We start from the raw sequence: 4,805 nt of genomic DNA, 5'->3' as shown, positions 1-4,805 counted from the left end.
TCCACATGTCTTTTCTCTTCTCCGCACCTCTTTGTCCTTGTCCCGTATTCTCCGCACTTCTCTGCCCCTCTTTGCCCTTGTCCGAACCTCTTTGCCCTTGTCCCGTATTCTCCACAATTGTCCGCCCCTCTGTGCCCTTGTCCGCCACTCTTTGCTCTTGTCCGAACCTCTTTGCCATTGTCCGTCCCTCTTTGCACTTGTCCGCCCCTCTTTGCCCTTTTCCACCTCTCTTTGCCTTTTTCCCGTGTTCCCCGCAATTCTCCGCTCCTCTTTGCCCTTCTCCGCCCCTGTTTGCCCTTGTAAGCCCCTCTTTGCCCATCTCCCTTATTCTACTCACTTCACCGCACCTCTTTGCCCTTGTCCGCCCCTCTTTGCCCTTGCCCCGTATTGTCAGCCCCTCTTAGCCCTTGTCCACCCCTCTTTGCCCTTGTCTGCCATTCTTATTCCTTGTCCGCCCCTCTTTGCCCTTGTCCCGTATACTCCGAAATTCTCCGACCCTCTTAGCACTGGTCCACCCCTCTTTGCCCTTGTCCGCCCCTCTTTGCCCTTGTCCGCCCCTCTTTGCCCTTGTCCGCCCCTCTTTGCCCTTTTCCCGTATTCACTGCACTTGTCTGCCCCTCTTTCCCTTGTACGCCCCTCTTTCCCTTCTCTGCACCCCTCTTTGCCCTTGTCTGCCCCTCTTTGCGCCTGTCTGCCCCTCTTTGCCCCTGTCCCGTATTCTCCGCACTTCCCCGCCCCTCTTTGCCATTGTCCTGTATTCTCCGCAGTTCTCCAACCCTCTTTGCTCTTGTCCCGTATTCTCCGCACTTCTCCGCCCCTCTTTGCCATTGTCTGCCCGACTTTGCCCTTGTCCGCCCCTCTTTGCACTTGTCCTGTATTCTCCGCAATTCTCCGCCCCTATTTTCCTGTGTCCCGTATTCTCCGCACTAGTCTGCCCCTCTTTGCACTTGTCCACCCCTCTTTGCCCTTCTCCCGTATTCTCCGCAATTCTGCGCCCCTCTTTGCACTTGTCCATCCCTCTTGGCCCTTTTTCCGCCACTCTTTGCCCTTGTCTGCCCCTCTTTCCCATTGTCCGCCCCTCTTTGCCCTTGTCCCGTATTCTCCGCTCTTCTCCGCCACATTTTGCCCTTGTCCCGTATTCTCCGCACTTCTCCAAACCTCTTTCCCCTTCTCCGTCCCGCTTTGCCCTTCTCCGCCCCTCTTTGACCTTAACCGCCCCTCTCTGACCTTGTCCCGTATTCTCCGCCCCCTTTGCATCTGTCTGCCACTCTTTGACCTTTTCCGCAACTCTTTGCCCTTGTCCGCCCCTCTTTGCACTTATCCCATATTCTCCGCCCTTCTCCGCCCCTCTTTGCTATTGTCCGCACACCTTTGCCCTTGTCCGACACTCTTTGCACTTGTCCGCCAATATTTGCCCTTGTCCACCCCTCTTTGCCCTGGTCCGACCCTCTTTGCCCTTGTCCGACCCTCTTTGCCCTTGTCCGCCCCTCTTTGCGTTTGTCCCGTTTTTTCCGCCCTTCTCCGCCCCCCTATGCTTTTGTCCGCCCCTCTTTGCCCTGGTCCGCCCCTCCTTGTTTTTTCTGCCCCTCTTTGCCCTTTTCCGCCCCTCTTTGCCCTTGTCCGCCCCTCTTTGCCCTTGTCCACTCTTCCTTGCCCTTCTCCGCCCCTCTATGCCCTTCTCCGCCCCTCTCTGCCCTTGTCCCGTATTCTCCTCAATTCTCCGCCCCTCTTTTCCCTTGTCCTCTCCTCTTTGCACTTGTCCCGTATTCTCCGTACTTCTCCGTCACTCTTTGCTATTGTCCGCCCGTCCTTTCCCTTGTCCGACCCTCTTTGCCCTGGTCCGCACCTTTTTGCCCTTGTCCGCCCCTCTTTGCCCTTGTCCGTCCCTCTTTGCACTTGTCCGCCCCTCTTTGCCCTTGTCCGCAACTCTTTGCCTTTGTCCGACCCTCTTTACACTTCTCCGCCCATCCTTGCCCTTGCCATCCCCTCTTTGCCCTTGTCTGCTCCTTTTTGCCCTTGTCCGTCTCTCTTTGCCCTTGTCCCGTATTCTCCGCACTTCTCCGACCCTTTTTGCCCTTGTGCGACACTGTTTGCCCTTGTCTGCCCCTCTTTGCACTTGTCCGCCCCTCTTTGACCTTGTCTGACCCTCTTTGCCCTTGTCCGCCCCTCTTTGCACTTGTCCCGTATTCTCCGCACTTCTCCGCCCCTCTTTGCACTTGTCCACACATTTTTGCCCTTCTCCAGTATTCTCCGCACTTCTCTGCCCCTTCTTTGCCCTTCTCCGCCCCTCTTTGCCCTTGTCCAAGCCTCTTTGCCCTTGTCAGCCCCTCTTTGCCCTTATCAGCCCCTCTTTGCCCTTGTCCACCTTTCTTAGACCTTTTTCACCCCCTTTGCCCTTGTCTACCCCTCTTTGCACTTGTTTGCCCCTCTTTGCACTTTTGCGCCCCTCTTTGCCCTTGTGCGCCCCTCTTTCCCCTTGTCCGCCCCTCTTTGCCCTTGTCCTTTATTCTGCCAACTTCTCCGCACCTCTTTGCCCTTATCCGCCCCTCCTTGCCCTTGTCCCTTATTCTTCACCCCTCTTTGCACTTCTCCCATATTCTCCGCACTTCTCCGTCCCTCTTTACCCTTGTCCCGTATTCACCGAACTTGTCTGCCCCTCTTTGCAGTTCTCCGCTCCTCTTTGCCCTTGTCCGCCGCTCTTTTCCCTTGTCCGCCCCTCTTTGCCCCTGCCTGCCCCTCTTTGCCCCTGTCCGCCCCTCTTTGCCCTTGTCCCGTATTCTCCGCACTTCTCCGCCTCTCTTTTCTCTTGTCCCGTTTTCTCTGCACTTCTCCACCCCTCTTTGCCCTTGTCCGCCCCTCTTTGCACTTGTCTGCCCCTCATTGCACTTGTCCGCCCCTCTTTGCTCTTGTCTGCCCCTCTTTGCACTTGTCCGCCCCTCTTTGCCCTCGTCCGTCCCTCTTTGCATTTGTCCACCCCTCTTTGCCCTTGTCCGTCCCTCTTTCCTCTTGTCCGCACCTCTTTGCACTTGTCCGCCCCTTTTTGCCCTTCTCCCGAATTCTTCGCACTTCTCCTCCCCTCTTTCCTCTTGTCCCATATTCTCCGCTCTTGTCCGCCCCTCTTTGCAATTGTCCGACCCTCTTTGCCCTTGTCCGCCCGTCTTTGCCCTTGTCCGCCAATCTTTGCTCTTGTCCGCCCCTCTTTGCCCTTCTCCCGTATTCTCCGCCCCTCTTTGCCCTTGTCCAACCCTCTTTGCCCTTGTCTGTCCCTCTTTGTCCTTGTCCGCCCCTCTTTGTCCTTGTCCGCCCCTCTTTGTCCTTGTCCGCCCCACTTTGTCCTTGTCCGCCCCACTTTGCACTTGTCCGCCCCTCTTTGCCCTTGTCCCGTATTCTCCGCAATTCTCCGCCACTCTTTGCAATTGTCCGCACCTCTTTGCCCTTGTCAGCCCCACTTTCCCCTTATGCGCCCCTCTTTGCCCTTGTCCACCCCTCTTAGTCCTTTTCCACGCCCTTTACACTTGTCTGCCCCTCTTTGCCCTTGTCCGCCCCTCTTTGCCCTTGTCCGCCCCTCTTTGCCCTTGTCCGCCCCTCTTTGCCCTTGTCCGCCCCTCTTTGCCCTTGTCCGCCCCTCTTTGCCCTTGTCCGCCCCTCTTTGCCCTTGTCCCGTATTCTCCACAATTGTCCGCCCCTCTGTGCCCTTGTCCGCCCTTCTTTGCCCTTGTCTGCCCCTCTTTGCCCTGGTCCACACCTTTTTGCACTTGTCCGCCCCTCTTTGCACTTCTCCGCCCCTCTTTGCACTTATCCGCCTCTCTTTGCCCTTCTCCTGTGTTCTCCGCACTTCTCAGACCCTCTTTGCCCTTCTCTGTCCCTCTTTGCCCTTGTCCGTACCTCTTTGCCCTTGTCTGCCCCTCTTTCCTTTTTTCCGCCTCTCTTTGCCCTTGTCCCGTATTCTCCGCACTTCTCCGCCCCTCTTTCCATTTGTCCGCCCCTCTTTGCCCTTTTCCCGTATTCTCCACACTTGTCCGCACCTCTTTTCCCTTGTCCGCCTTTTTTTGCACTTGTCCGCCCCTCTTTGCCCTTGTCTGCCCCTCTTTTCCCTTGTCCGCCACTCTTTGCCCTTGTCCCGTATTCGCCGCACTTTTCCTCCCCTCTTTGCTCTTGTCCCGTATGCTCCGCACTTCTCCGCCCCTCTTTGCCCTTGTCCGCCCCTCTTTGCCCTTGTCCGCCCCTCTTTGCACTTGTGTGCCCCTCTTTGCACTTTTGCGCCCCTCTTTGCACTTGTGCGCCCCTCTCTCCCCTTCTCCGCCCGTTTGCCCTTGTCCGCCCCTGTTTGCCCTTCTCCTTTTTTCTACTCATTTCTCCGCACCTCTTTGCCCTTCTCCGCCCCTCTTTGCTCTTGTCCCGTATTGTCAGCCCCTCTTAGCCCTTGTCCGCCCCTCTTTGCCCTTGTCCGTCCCTCTTGGCCCTTATCCGCCATTCTTTTTCCTTGTCCGCCCCTCTTTGCCCTTGTCCCGTATTCTCCGCAATTCTCCGCCCCTCTTTGCTCTTCTCCGCCCCTCTTTGCCCTTGTCTGAACCTCTTTGCCCTTGTCTGCCCCTCTTTGCCCTTGTCCGACCCACTTTGCCATTGCCCGCCCTCTTTGCACTTGTCCCGTATTCTCCGCAATTGGCCAACCCTCTGTGCCCTTGTCCGCCCCTCTTTGCCCTTGTCCATCCCTCTTTGCCCTTGTCCGCCCCTCTTTGCACTTGTCCGCCCGTCTTTGCCCTTGTCCGCCAATCTTTGCTCTTGTCCGCCCCTCTTTGCCCTTC

The sequence above is a fragment of the Phaenicophaeus curvirostris genome, unplaced genomic scaffold, assembly GCF_032191515.1.
Source record: "Phaenicophaeus curvirostris isolate KB17595 unplaced genomic scaffold, BPBGC_Pcur_1.0 scaffold_67, whole genome shotgun sequence".
NCBI lineage: Eukaryota > Metazoa > Chordata > Aves > Cuculiformes > Cuculidae > Phaenicophaeus > Phaenicophaeus curvirostris.
Note: the sequence above shows the minus strand (reverse complement) of the source record.